This window comes from Scyliorhinus torazame, chromosome 4 (assembly GCF_047496885.1).
Source record: "Scyliorhinus torazame isolate Kashiwa2021f chromosome 4, sScyTor2.1, whole genome shotgun sequence".
NCBI lineage: Eukaryota > Metazoa > Chordata > Chondrichthyes > Carcharhiniformes > Scyliorhinidae > Scyliorhinus > Scyliorhinus torazame.
The window spans coordinates 173975916-173991073 of record NC_092710.1 but is presented as its reverse complement, the minus strand read 5'-3'; the positions used below and the strand labels follow the sequence as shown (position 1 = coordinate 173991073).

The following is a 15158-nucleotide window of genomic DNA, read 5'->3' as shown; positions in this document are numbered from 1 at the left end:
GTTATTAGTTTTAACTCACCAAAGGATCGATTTACAGTCTTTAGATTACAGAGAGAGAGACTACTACCCCTTCTGGCTGTGACTGCCGCTATCCAGCTCTGAAAACGAAACTAAAACACACCCTGCAGCAGACAGCCTAAAACGGAAGTAAAAAGCTGACAGGCAGCCCAGCTCCACCCACACTGACATCACTGCAGTAATAAACACCCATGTCTTAAAGGTACCTCTCACATGACACCTCCCTCCAAGAAAAAAAACCCCCATCAACTTCAAGATGGTTTCATTTTTCACCTTTTCACCATCCTTTAAGAAATGCACACAATAAATATACATTTTAGTTTCAAAAAGCAACTCACGCAAACAGATATAATAATATAGTCCATTTTTGTTCTTCTTTCTCCAACAGAAATACTTCTTGCTTGACAGTCCCTTTGAACAAGAAGGTCCTTGCACAATCCGTCCATTTCTCTACGCCTCGGCATTTCTCTTTAAAGTCAAATACTTTAGTTCAATCTGATCACAGAGTCCCTTGTAATTCTCCAACACATGAGCATTGGTTATCACAGCTTTCAGGCCGTCAAATGTATGTTGAAAGTCCTCTGTCCACTGAAATCTTTGACGTGTCTTCGGCAAATCTATCAGTGGAGCAACCACGCTACAAACATTTTTCACAACTGTTTGATCAAATCCACTCATGCCAAGAAATCGCATTATTTCCCTTCGTGTCGAGGGTATCGGAAACTCCCCAATAATTGTTTTCACATCCCGTGGGACCATTCGGCCCTGTTCGATTGTATGGCCTAGGAAAGTGACTTGAGCTTTTCCAAATTCACTTTTGGCTAGGTTTATCACCAAACCCACCTCCTGAAGTCGGTCGAATAACTCCATCAGATGTGTTAAATGTTCTTTCCATATCTGGCTGAAAATTACCAGATCGTCGATGTATATCGCACAATTGGGTAATCCTGAATCAACTTTGTTAGTTAACCGTTGAAATGTGGCTGGGGTGTTTTTCATGCCAAATGGCATAACTTTGAATTGGTATATACCATCTGGAGTCACAAAACCCGAAATCTCCTTCGCCCTTTCGGATAAAGGTACCTGCCAGTAACCTTTAAGTCAATCCAGTTTGGAAATCAAAGCAGATTGTCCCACTTTCTCAATGCAATCCTCCAAACGTGGGATAGGATAAGAGTCCGTTCATGTAACTGCATTAACCTTTCTTTAGTCCACACACAACCGTTGGGTAGCGTCTGGTTTATCACTAGCGTTAGGTATCATCACTATGGGTGAGCTCCATTGGCTGCAACCCACTTCAATTATGCCATTTTTAAGCATACCCTCAATCTCTTTGTTATTCTGTGCCAATTTTAAACGGTTAAGTCTGTATTGATGTTGTTTGTTTGATTGTGTAGCCATCTGGGATGGCCACGTCCCGATTACAAAATGGACACCCGCAAAGAATGCAGGGAAAATTGGACAATGCTAAGAAACAAGCAGGTGCAAGCTCTGTCTGTTGATTAGAACCTTAAACTCTCAGACAAGACAGAAGCTGCCAAACAATCTACATACTAATGAGCCATCTCTGGGGACAAAAGGGAAACATTTAGATACACAATGTTAAGGCAGACTCCCCGACGCCAGAAGAAGCTAAGACAAAGCAGACTGACAGTCACCAGGACACGCCCAGCGATCAGGGAACCACCCCTCTATTGGAGGAAAATTGATACAGATGATTGGGAAAGACCCAATTAGTTGAGGCCAAGTTCAAGGCCCGCCCAAAAGCGCGCAAAGCCCTTTTTAGTATAATAGGTATCCCCCAAGGGAGAACCGCCCTCTTTTGGCTTTGGCTCTCATCGAAGAGAGAGACCTGCCTAGCAGCTGCATCAGACCAAGTAAGTCCCAAGTCAACGCACACTATGAGATAGACGCTCCTAGTTGCTATCCTGTAAACAGCTCAACCCAGCAGCCTCAGAACCGAGCAACGGCCATTATTCATCTGACTGAGTGGGAGCCCGAAGCTAAGTATAGGCTTTAGTAATAGTGGTAGTTTAGTTTGTAGAGTTTAGAACATAGAACATAGAACAATACAGCGCAGTACAGGCCCTTCGGCCCACGATGTTGCACCGAAACAAAAGCCATCTAACCTACACTATGCCATTATCATCCACATGTTTATCCAATAAACTTTTAAATGCCCTCAATGTTGGCGAGTTCACTACTGTAGCAGGGAGGGCATTCCACGGCCTCACTACTCTTTGCGTAAAGAACCTACCTCTGACCTCTGTCCTATATCTATTACCCCTCAGTTTAAAGCTATGTCCCCTCGTGCCAGCCATTTCCATCCGCGGAAGAAGGCTCTCACTGTCCACCCTATCCAACCCCCTGATCATTTTGTATGCTGCATGAGTATATGCATGAGTAGATATGACTGTGTGTAAATAAATGAGCATTGCTTTTGAACTTACTAACTGGTGTATAGAGGTTCTGAACTTTGTGGCGGTGTCGAAAGATACCTGGCGACTCTTGAGCAAACGTGATTAAACAGAGCCAAATTAACAGCCAACCAAAGGGTAGCAACAATTGGAACAACATTTCCCACATCTACATCATGTATAGCCATTTTAGTACTTCCCAATTTATCTCTACTAATTTGCCCACATGATATCAATAACTCTTTCAGGTCAGTTCGTTTTTCCTCTGGAAGGTAACTCAACAATTCATCCCAATTTTTAAGAACATCCTCGTTTTCCAATTTAATTTGAGGTATGTCAAATTCACAGTCATCTGGATTTGGTTAGTCAGTTTTGAGTTAGAATCATTAAAACCTCCTCCTTTTTCGCTCCTTCTCTTTCAAAGTACCTTTTAAGCATATTCACATGACACACTCGTGAGTCTTCGTTCTATCTGGTGTTTTTACCACATAATTCACCTCACTTAATTTTCTTTCAATCTGATAAGGTCCACAAAACGTTGCTTTGAAAGGCTCACCTACCACTGGTAACAATACTAAAACTTTATCTCCACTGGCAAAACTACGAACTTTGGATTTCTTGTCCGTGACCCGTTTCATCACATTTGGTGCAACTTTCAAATGTTGTCTCGCCAATTCACCTGCTCTATTTAATCGTTCCCTAAAATTTGACACGTAATCCAATCATGTAATTTCTGATTTCTCACCCACCAATTTTTCCTTAATCAATTTAAGTGGTCCTCTTACCTCATGACCCAACATTTGTTCAAAAGGACTGAATTTGGTTGACTCATTAGGTGCATCCCTAATTGCAAACAGTACGAATGGAATTCCTTTATCCCAATCCTCTGGATAATCTTGACAATAATCCCTCAACATTGTCTTTAATGTCTGATGCCACCTTTCTAACGTTCCCTGCAATTCGAGATGGTACGCAGTTGATTTAAATAGTTTTATTTCTAAGCTATCCATAACTTCTTTGAATAACCTTGAGGTAAAATTTGATCCTTAATCCGATTGTATTTCTGTGGGTAGTCCATATCGAGTAAAGAATTTAAGTAACTCCTCCACAATCTTTTTGGCTGTAATATTACGTACTGGAATGGCCTCTGGAAACCTAGTAGACACATCCATTATCGTCAAAAGATATTGATTCCCACTTTTCGTTTTAGGAAGCGGTCCTATGCAATCAATTTGGACCCTTGTAAAAGATTCCTCAAATGCTGGAATGGGTATTAAGGGCGCTGGTTTTATCACTGCTTGAGGTTTCCCTATCACTTTACATGTGTGACATGATTGACAAAATTTCACTGCATCTTTATGTAGTCCAGGCCAATAAAAATGTTTCTGGATTTTAGCTTGAGTTTTCCTTATTCCCAAATGACCTCCCACTGGTACCTCATGTGCAACTCGCAACACCTCCTTTCCATACCCAACCGGCAATACTACTTGATGAACTTCTGCCCACTTTTCATCCGCCTGCATATGTAAAGGTCTCCATATTCTCATTAAGACAACACTTTTACGGTTATAACACTCTGGTATACACTCAGTTTCCTCTTCCGTGTATGCTTTCTGATACATTTCTACATCTTTCTGTTGTAACACCGCCAATTTTCCTGAACTAAAAATATCCGCCTCATCCTCCACTTGTTCTTGTTCTTTTTCAACCATCTGATAAAAAATCGTTTCTGATAATTGCACTTCAACTTCATCTTCACTCTTTGATTTCTCCTCTTGTCATAACCTGTGACTTTGCAACCTTGTTACTACACAATCCGGAAAAATCCCAGGATATTCGTCCTTCAACACTTCAGTTGTGTAATTTTCCACTGGCTTATCACTCCCACCTGCGATCCAGCTATATCATTACCCAAGATAAACTGTATTCCTGGACAAGGTAGTTTCTCTGTTATTCCTACTACCACTTCACCACCCTTGACTGGATTTTCCAACCTTACCTTATATAATCCTCTCACCCTGCATTGCACATATTACCACCTTTTCTGGCAATATTCTTCCAAAACTACATAACTCCTCATCTCGTAACATTAAAGACTGACTAGCTCCCGTATCTCTTAAATTTGTGACTTCTTTACCTCCCCTCCTGATTGTCATGTGAGAGTACCTTTAAGAAATGGGTGTTTATAAATGGATGTGTATATAAATATCTGTAGTGCGAGTACCTTTAAGAAATGGGGGTTTATTACTGCACTGATGTCAGAGAGTGGGTGGAGCTGGGCTGTCTGTCAGCTTTTTACTTTCGTTTTGGGCTGTTTGCTGCAGGGTGGGTTTCAGTTTTGTTTTCAGTGTTGGAGCTGAAGCCAGCCAGAGCAGGTGTACTGTTGATCTCTCTGCCATGAAAAGACTATCTCTTGATCATTTGGTGAATTGAGAATTATAAATCTTCTCAGTAGTGAATGAAAACCTAATGTGCTTCTTTTAAAAGGGGTTCCTTAAGTCTTCTGGATGTTAAAAGGACAGCTTACGGATTACTTAGTGTTGTATTCTTTGGGGGTTGTATTTTAATTGATGGTTGCTAAGATGTTCACTGCATGTTAAAAAGGTTAACTTGAGTTCATAGAATAAACATTGTTTTCCTTTTAAAAATATACTTTTCCATTTTTGCTGTACCACACCTGTAGAGTGGGCCGTGTGCTCCCTATAACACAATCTATTAAAAGTTGTGGGTCAGGTGAACTCCATGATACACTTTAGGGTTCTCTAAACCCTGGCCCATAACACTGAAACACGAGTAAACTTTACCCACACAAGTAAATTCTTTAAAGAGATCTGGCACCTTCTTATCAATCACCTCTTTATCAGACTGTACAATCCTTTGCCCCTCCTTCTTTTCCCTTGGGCTTTCCTTTACCTCTCAAACCACACTGTCTTCTTCTGTTTTACCACATCAGCCTTCCCAGTGCTTTTCTTCAACCACCAACACTGTGACTTTACATGGCTTAGGTAATTACAGTGAAAACATTTGAAACTTCTCATTTCTTTTCCACCCTCCTGGATTTCTTTTTTAAACTGAGGTACACTCTCGTTATTATCTCCCATCAGATCACCTTTATCTTTACCACTTGAGTATTTCTCATGTCCCCAGTTTCTATCCCTCACCGTCTGAAACTGATGTTGGAAACCAAGCTTTGATTTATGAACTAATTCATAATCATCTGCCATTTCTGCTACTAATCTCGCAGTTTGAACCTTCACTCTCCCACATGAGTTCTCACTACATCAGGAATTGAATTTTTAAACTCCTCCAAAAGTATAATTTCTCTGAGAGCTTCATACGTTTGGTCTATTTTCAAAGCCCTTATCCACCTATCAAAATTACTCTGTTTGAGCCTTTCAAACTCCATGTATGTTTGACCAAATTATTTCCTTAAATTTCTAAACCTTTGTCTGTAGGCTTCAGGCACCAGTTCTTATGCACCTAAGATGGATTTTTTTCACCTCCTCATACGTCCCAGATACCTCCTCCAGTAGTGATGCAAACACTTCACTAGCCCTACCTATCAGCTTTGTTTGAATCAGTAATACCCACATGTCCTGTGGCCATTTCATTTGTTTAGCTATCTTCTCAAATAAAATGATAAAGGCTTCTACCTCCTTCTCGTCAAACCTTGGCAATGCTTGGACATATTTCAATAGATCTCCACCAAACCTTCGACTTTGACGCTCTTTCTCACTAACGTCCAACTGTACATTTCCCTTTATGTCTGCCAATTTTAACTGACCGTGATGATTCATGACCATTTTCTGAAGTTCAAACTCTCTCTCTTTATCTTTTTCCCTGATCTGTATCTCCCTTTCTCTTTCTTTTTGTTCTGCTAGGGCTACTCTTTCTTTTCTCCTTTCTTCTCTCTCCTTTTCTTTTTCCTCTCTCTCTTTCTTTTGCCTCTCTCTCTCTCTCTCTTTTTCCTCTCTTTCATATTCAAGCTGCTTTAATTCTTTCTCATGTTCCATTTGTTTAATTTGTAACTGAATTTTTGCCATTTCCAATGAGTCAAACTGTATCTCAGGCAACTTTAAATGCTTAGCCACCGCCATAATTAATTCATCTTTTCGCATTTTGTCAGGTAGTGTTAACTGCAATCTTTTTGCCAAATCTGACAGCCTGCTTTTAGTCTCTGTCCGTAAGGTACTGCGTGTGACCATCTCCACCCCCAAAAACTTCAGAGCCTCTGAAAGAGCCATTGTACACAACACATTCCCTACTTAAACTAGAATACCACACCTGAAAAGCAACCACAATATGCTCACCCCTCACTGTCTTTAAGTTCACTAAGCCAATCCAATAGATAGGCTTTTATCCCCCACGAGCCCCCATCCCTCTCGAGCCCCCAATTTGTTATGGGCCAGGGTTTAGAGAACCCCAAAGTGTATCATGGAGTTCACCTGACCCACAACTTTTAATAGATTGTGGTATGGGGCGCACACGGCCCACTCTACAGGTGTGGTACAGCAGAAATCGAAAAGTATTTTTTCGCAAAACAATGTTTATTCTATGAACTCAAGTTAACCTTTCTAAAACATACAGTGAACATCTTAGCAAACATTAATTCAAATACAACCCCAAAAAATACAACACTAAGTAATCCTTAAGCTGTCCTTTTAACATCCATAAGACTTTTAAAAATAAAACTTTTAACAGAAGCACATCAGGTTAAAGTCACTACTGAGAGCAGTTATTAGTTTTAAATCTCCAAAGGATCGATTTACAGTCTTTAGATTACAGAGAGAGAGACGAATACCCCTTCTGGCTGTGACTGCAGCTATCCAGCTCTGAAAACTAAACTAAAACACACCCTGCAGCAAACAGCCTAAAACGAAAATAAAAAGCTGACAGACAGCCCAGCTCCACCCACTCTCTGACATCACTGCAGTAGTAAACACCCATTTCTTAAAGGTACTCTCCCTACAGATATTTATATACACACCCATTTATAAACACCCATTTCTTAAAGGTACTCTCACATGACACCATGGACAGTCTGACACATATCCGGCGTTGTCAGCCTCGGTGGCACGCATGACTGGCACCACCCCTGCTCCTGCATGTGGATGGACTCCTGCAGGTGCTGGATGCCTGCCGTCATCCCCTCTTGTCATCCCTGGGTCTCTGAGTGTACCTGCTCTTTGGCTGGGATTGGATGTTTCAGAGGTCCGGGACCTGTCTGGAAGGCAGCTGGTTCCTGGGGCTGGCCTTCCCTCTGACAATCCGGCCCCTCGGCTGCCCCTACCTCCACCTGCTGTACCAAATGCAATGTGTGGTGCGCATCAGATAGTGTCCCAGGAGCCTCTTCACAAATGTGCCCAACCGAGTGAGAGTCTCTGGGATGGTGGAGGGTGTAGGAGACAGCTGTGACGGAAAGTCAGTGTCCTCCTCCAACCCGAGCTCCGGGGTGTCCGGAGTATCGGGCAGGGGGCTGGTGTCCGGGTAGCTCTCCGTGTCAGTGCTTGGCTGTCTAGGGGGCACAGGCTTTGGCACTGGCTGGGGGCGGGGGGGCTCCAGATGGACCAGCCCCATCACCGGCAGGTCCTGTAAGACACAAGACAACATGTTTGGTTAAGACAGCGGGCTGGGTGAGTGGGGGGGGGGGGGGGGGGGGGGGGGTGTCCACACATGTGTCATGGGGATCCGCAACTAAGCAGGGTCTCACTTCCTCTCCCAACCCGAACCGGGTGGGGGGGGAGGCCGAGTTACAGGTGTGTGAGGTGGGCGGGGTTAGTGTCAGGGGCACAGCACAGCCTACTCACCCTGGCTGCCCGGAGGTCATGGAGTTTCTTCCTGCACTGGATGCCAGTCTGGGCGGCGTTGCGTACGGCACTGACCGGGTCTGCCACCTGCGTCCAGGCACGCTGAAGAACGGAGCTTGGCAGCCTTCCTCCCGGGCCGGGGTACAGGATCATCCTTCTCTCCTCCACGGCACCCTGGAGGGTGTCCAGCTCAACCCTGAACTGTGGCGCCGCTCTCCTTCCAGCTATCCTGTTGACTGGGGCGGTGTGTGTGTGTGGGGGGGGGGACTGTTTAAGTGCAGCTATGGCATGTGAGCCTCATGTGCGCCAATCACGGACCCGGTGGATCCGGCACCGCTTTGTATGGAATTGATTGGGTTCCACGTGGCGATGGTGCCAGCCCATTTAAAGTAGTTGAATCGGTGCAGCTGTTGCGCCATTTTCTCCGTCGTAAATCGCCACTGTTCCCACGCCGGCATCGGCACTTTGACTCACAATCGGAGAACCCAGTCTTTGTTTCATGCACAGGTTGACAATTGGATCCAACAACTATGTATTCACTGAATAAGTTAGAAGACAGTGATATGAAATGAGTTCCTGGAATAGAATGATGACATATGAAAAGGGGAAAAATAAGAGGCTTTAACTTTATGCCACTGTTGTTCAATCTGTCACATGAACATAACATGACCAGTGTTTTGTAACAACACAATCTTCTCTCTGGATATGCCTTTAAATGCCCGATGGTCCCAGCAGGCCCTGTCAGGATCACTTTCAAAGGCCCCATTCAGGTTTTGCACCATTAAGCTTCTATAAGACAAGCTTTTATTTTCTTTTGAACGTTGCCAGAGAAAAATCATAATCCGTGAAATTACTCTTACTCAACCGATCATCTCACAAAATGGAGAATGGCTCACCTGTGATTTCTGCAAAGGCTGAATTGCTTTTAGATCACTTACAAAACAACATTGGCATGTACAAAAAAAATGATGATAAAATTACCCTCAATAAATGAAAACGATTCTCAAACAAAATGCATTTTACATTGACTTGCAAACTCCTTTTTTTAATTCTAAAAATTAGCAGTAACTGGAAGTTCCACATATAACATCCTTCTGCCTTAACTGTTAATGTGAACAAAATCTTCCGCTTTTGCAGAATTGCACCTCCGAAGATTCTACCAATCTTATTCAGAATTGCAATAGAATGTATAACACACTTACAAGCCATTCGGCTCAACAGATTCAAACCAGTGTTTATGCTGCTCATGACCACCATCCACTCCTACTTCAATTCACTTGATCAACTGCACCTACCTCCACCTGCTGCACCGGATGTGATGTGTGGTGCACACCAGATAGTGTCCCAGGAGCCTACTCACTAATGTGCCCAACCAAAGTGATAGTCTCTGAGATGGTAAGGGTGTTGGAGACAGCTGTGACAGAAAGTCAGTGTCCTCCTCCGATCCGAGCTCCGGGGTGACCCGAGTCTCGAGCAGAGGGCTGGTGTCCAGGCAGCTCTCCAAGTCAGTGCCCCGCTGTCTGGGGGGCACCGGCTCTGGCACTGACTGAGGGCAGGGGACACTGGATGGACCGGCCCCATCTCCGGCAGGTCCTGTAAGAGACAAGACAGAGAACATAGAACATACAGTGCAGAAGGAGGCCATTCGGCCCATCGAGTCTGCACCGACCCACTTAAGCCCTCACTTCCACCCTATCCCCATAACCCTATAACCCCTCCTAACCTTTTTTTGGTCACTAAGGGCAATTTAGCATGGCCAGTCCACTTAACCTGCACGTCTTTGGATTTGTATGTATGCGGCATGTATGATAAGACAGCGGGCTGGGGGACCGGGGGGGTGGGGGGGGGGGGGGGGTGGGTGCCCACACAAGTGTCAATCGCAACTCAGTGGGGTCTCACTTGTTTGCCCATGACTGCACTCCACCTCGCCCACATCCCTTTCCTCTGGGCCACCGGCCACGTTCAGGGCCCTCTGCTGGGGCATGGTGAGAAGCCTCGGTCTTCTCCCGCTCCCGGAGGTTATGCACGGCCTTCTTGGGTGTGGGGGCAAACACAAGCAACAACACCATTAGACAGTCCGACGCATGCAACCCAGGGTAGATGGTGGCCTCACTGGCCAGGGCACATGGCCATGGCGGCTGGCATGGGTGCTGGCATGTGGGGTAGGGTGGAGGTTCAGCCATCCCCCGGGGGGGCAGGGGCAGTGCCAGGGGCACAGCTGTCTCACCCTGGCCGGCCTGAGAAGGTCACCCTGGCGTGGCGCTGACCGTGTCTGCCACCACCAGCGCCCAGGCACGGCAAATTGCGGTCTTCCTCCAGGGCCGGGGTACAGGGTCCAGGAGGGTGTCCATCTCAGCGTCCCAGGACCGTGGCGCTGCTCTCCTTGCAGCCACTTTGTTGTTGGGACGGTGTGTGTGTGGGGGAGTGGATCGTTTATGTGCGGCTGTAGGGTGTGAGCCTCATGTGCACCAATCACCAACCTGATGAACCCGCCACAGTTTTGCATTGAATTGATTGTGTTCCATGTGGTGATGGTGCTGGTCCATTTAGAGTAGCTGAATCGGTGCAGCTGTTGCGCCATTTCTTCTGTCGGAAAATGCCACGGTTCCCATGCTGGCGACAACACTTAGCCTCAGAAATAGGGGGCGGGATTCTCCGACCCCCGCCGGGGTCCCACATGGTCCCATACGGTGGGACCTGGCTGGTAGGCCGCCTAGTGGAGTCCTCGGGGTGGGGGGGGGAGGATCCGGTCCCCGGGGGGGGGGCCACGGTGGCCTGGCCCGCGATCGGGGCCCACCGATCTGCGGGCGAGCCTGTTTGTGGGGGCACTCCTTTCTTCCGCGCCGGCCTCTGTAGGGCTCCGCCATGGCCGGCGCAGAGAAGAACCCCCCCTGCACATGCGCAGGAACACACCGGCCGGTCTGCGCATGCGCCAGCCCCTCTAGCGCCGGACTAGCCCCTGGAAGTGCGGAAGATTCCGCAACTTCCGGTTGGCCCGATGCCAGAGTGGCTCACGCCATTCTTGGTGCCGGCCATCCCGCCCGGAGAATCCAGCCCCATTTGTCTAGTTAGTCTCTTCCTGGATGTTATAATTTTCCTTTGCATGTCATGCTGTCTCACAGTGCCAGTGGCAGGCAGAGATGTAATTTAAAACAGAAATATATGCATTTGGAAGAGATCCAAATTAATTTGTGTTTCTTGATCTGAAACTTGAATGCAAAGAATATTAACATTTTAATGTAAGGTCTGAATTTTTTCGACATTCAAGGTTAATGTTTAAAGAATCTACAAAGTATCCCTCCATTCGCTCAATATAAATTTTTGAACAATAAATGTGAATTTATGAAGTACGAACCCTAAATTAATACTTTCCTCTCACACAAAAATGGAGTTAAGAGTTCAGGTGGCCTTTTTCAAGACAGCACTTGAAACTGTAAGAGCACTGAGCTCTTACATCTGGGCCAGTCTTGGTGATGTTGGTAAAATGCAAATGATCCTTCCTGTCATAATTGTTGCATATCTCCAATTAATGAAAAAGACTGGGTTCACAATCATGTTGCAACTTCTGTGACTCCAAACTTGAAATCCAGAAACTATGGGCAGAATCTTACCAAAAATTGGCAAAGTGTCAGTCCCGGTGAGAAAAACGGAGTGAATCCCACCGACTGAGTCAATTGGATTTCTCACAGAGTTTTATGCCTCGTAAGGAAAAGATTTCTCCCCAGGAGAATCACGCCACGTTCTTGGCACCTTCCCGCTGATTCACTCGCCCCAGGGAAACTTAATCACTGCAACACTAGCAGTGCTCTGTCTCTCCATAAGGACGTGCTGCTGCTGACTGGTCCACCCCCAGACGCTCAGACCTATCATTGCAACCAGGCTACTCAAGTAATGAGGATGTATGGGCTGACAAAGTGTAGAGAGGTAGACCCATCCCAGATGTTAGTGGGAAGGGCACCAGATCTCGAAGGGGGCTGTTGCAGATGAAAGCTCATACCAGCTTCTCTAAACCCCATGATAAGCCCTTTTCTTGTCAGGATGAATTCAGCTCTGTCAGGCAGGGGTCAGACATATCGCTGAGGATGAGAGGAGCATCGAGCAGTCCTCAATGCAAGTCATCATCCTTCTCCTGCAGAGTCCAGCCAATAGCTGTAGAGCCTTGTCCATGGTATCAGGAACCATCACTGAAACCTACTGCAGGCTCCACAGATAGCAGTCCCCATGGTTAGAGATATCCTCACCCCTATTGCTGCTCATCCCCAAACCTAGAGGCTATGTGGGCGTCCCTACATTGATGGCCAAAGGGAGTCCTGGCCATTGCTCAAAGGTCCTTCCACCTACTCCACAGGTTGGTGCTGTAGCCATCTGGGATGGCCACGTCCCGATTACAAAATGGACACTTTCAAAGAATGCAGGGAAAATTGGACAATACTAAGAAACAAGCAGGTGCAAGGTCTGTCTGTTGATTAGAACCTTAAACACCCAGACAGGACAGAAACTGCCAAGCAATCTACATACTAATGAGCCATCTCCGGGGACAAAAGGGAAACATTTAGATACACAATGTTAAGGCAGACACCCCGGCGCCAGAAGAGACTAAAACAAAGCAGACCAACGGTCACCTCGGACACGCCCAGCGATCAGGGAACCACCCCTCTATTGGAGGAAGATCGAGACGACTGATTGGGAAAGACCCAATTAATTGAGGCCAAGTTCAAGGCCCGCCCAAATCCGCGCAAAGCCCTTTTTAGTATAAAAGGTATTCCCCAAGGGAGAATCTTTCTCCTTTGGCTTTGGCTCTCAGCGAAGAGAGAGACCAGCCTAGAAGCTGCATCAGACCAAGTAAGTTCCAAGTCAATGCACGCTACGAGATAGACGCTCCTAGTTGCTACCCTGTAAACAGCTCAAACCAGCAGCCTCAGAACCAAGCAACAGCCATTGTTCCTCTGACTGAGTGGGCACCCGAAGCTAAGTATAGGCTTTAGTAATAGTGGTAGTTTAGTTTGTAGAGTTTATGCATGAGTAGATTTGACAGTGTGTAAGTAAATGAGCATTGCTTTTGAACTTACTAACTGGTGTATCGAGTTATTGATCAGTATTCGGTTATGAACCTTGTGGCGGTGTCGAAAGATACCTAGCGACTCTTGAGCAAACGTAATTAAACAGAGCCAAATTAAGAAACAGTCAAAGTTAGCAACAGTGCTCACCGGCCTCCTCAACCTCTTCCTCATCTGAGGAGGTGTGGCGCTCCTCCATCGCCTCTAGGTTCAGATGGTCTCATCTCTGCAGCGCCAAGTTGTGGAGAGTGCATCGGACCACAATAATGTGATGCACTCTCTGGGGTGGACTGGATAACACTCCCTCCAGCCCGGTCCAGCGGCCAGAACCGCATGTTCAGCAGTCTTATCGCCTGCTCGAGCAGCATGTACATTGATCACTATAATGCGTCTCTGCCTCTGCACTGGCATCATCAGCCATCTCCCTATTGGGTACCCCTTGGGCTGGATTCTCCGTTATTGGGACTATGTCGCCACGGCAGCGTCAAACTGTGGAGTTTCACGCCAGACAAACTGCCATGAAGGGGCCACAAATTCCTAGCCCTGCAGGAGGCTAGCAGGGACCCGGCGTAGATCTAGCAGCTTTAGCTGCAGATACGGGCCCCCGCACTTCCGGGTCGGAGGCCGCACATGCACACGGTGGCGGCGTCCAGCGGCTGCTCTGCGCTCCATGGTGAACATGGACCATGGAGCTGGACCCTAAAAATAACCCCCCCCCCCCCCGCAACGATCGGCCGCGCACCCAGCCCTCAATGCCCGCACAAACATTTCCCGCCCGCTATAAGGCCCCCCTGCCCTCCGATCGGCCCGTGCCCGACTGAGTCCGCAGCCGCCTTGCGAGTATTCCAACCGGCTGGATCACATCAGATCCATGCCGTCGGGACTTCGGCTGGTCGGGGGCGGAGAATGGCAAGCGGGCCTCTGGCAATAGCCCCAGGTAGGTGCTAGGACCGCAGAATCGGGGAACCGGCACAAGTCCCGATTCAGTGCGGGAAAATGGATTGTCTGCCCCCGCGATGGCCGCGATTCCGATGTCGGGGTGCAGAGAATCCAGCCACTTGTCTCTGAGGAGCCATGCCTCCAGATACTGCTCTCCTTCAACGATGTCTGGGATCTGCGAGCGCCCCAAGATCTAACTGGCATGGACACTCCCCGGGAAACGGGCACACATCTTCATGATTCTTATAGTGTGGTCACAGGCAATCTGCATGTTGATATAATGGAATCCCTTGTGATTCATAAATGCAGCCTTATGACGCCATGGGGATCGCAGGGCCATGTGGGTGCAGTTTATCAAATCCTGCATTTGGGGCATGCTTGTTAAACGGGCGAAGTCCATGCCCAATACCATCTTGGCTCTCCTAGTCCCAGTTCAAGTTGATGAAGCTGTGGGCCCTCATATGAAAGGCATCTGTCACCTCCCTAATGAATTTGTGTGCAGCGGACTATGAGATGCCACACAGATCATCAGTGCTGCCCTGAAACAAGTGACTCGCAAAGAAGTTCAGAACAGCAGCGGCTTTAAGGGCCATGGTAAGTGGGTGTCCTCCCATTCCATGTGATGTCAGCTCTTGCAGGACAGTACGAAGTCTTACAACACCAGGTTAAAGTCCAACAGGTTTGTTTCGATGTCACTAGCTTTCGGAGCGCTGCTCCTTCCTCAGGTGAATGAAGAGGTCTGTTCCAGAAACACATATATAGACAAATTCAAAGATGCCAAACAATGCTTGGAATGCGACCATTAGCAGGTGATTAAATCTTTACAGTTACAGGACAGGGCAAAGGTGGTCCACCATCCTCCAGGACAGACAATGAATACAAATTTCACCATCTGTGGTGCCATTCTCCGCCCCTGACCA

General features: G+C 46.8%; 1 long non-coding RNA gene across 1 annotated transcript in view; it reads right to left on the bottom strand.

The window, feature by feature from the left end:
• The window catches only part of LOC140411672 (uncharacterized), a 73016-nt gene extending 59377 nt beyond the window's left edge, over positions 1 to 13639 (bottom strand). Inside the window, exon 1 of the long non-coding RNA XR_011940946.1 lies at positions 13450 to 13639. This is a non-coding gene — a long non-coding RNA (uncharacterized lncRNA). The remainder of the gene's footprint in view (positions 1 to 13449) is intronic.
• Positions 13640 to 15158: the final 1519 nt, after the last annotated feature.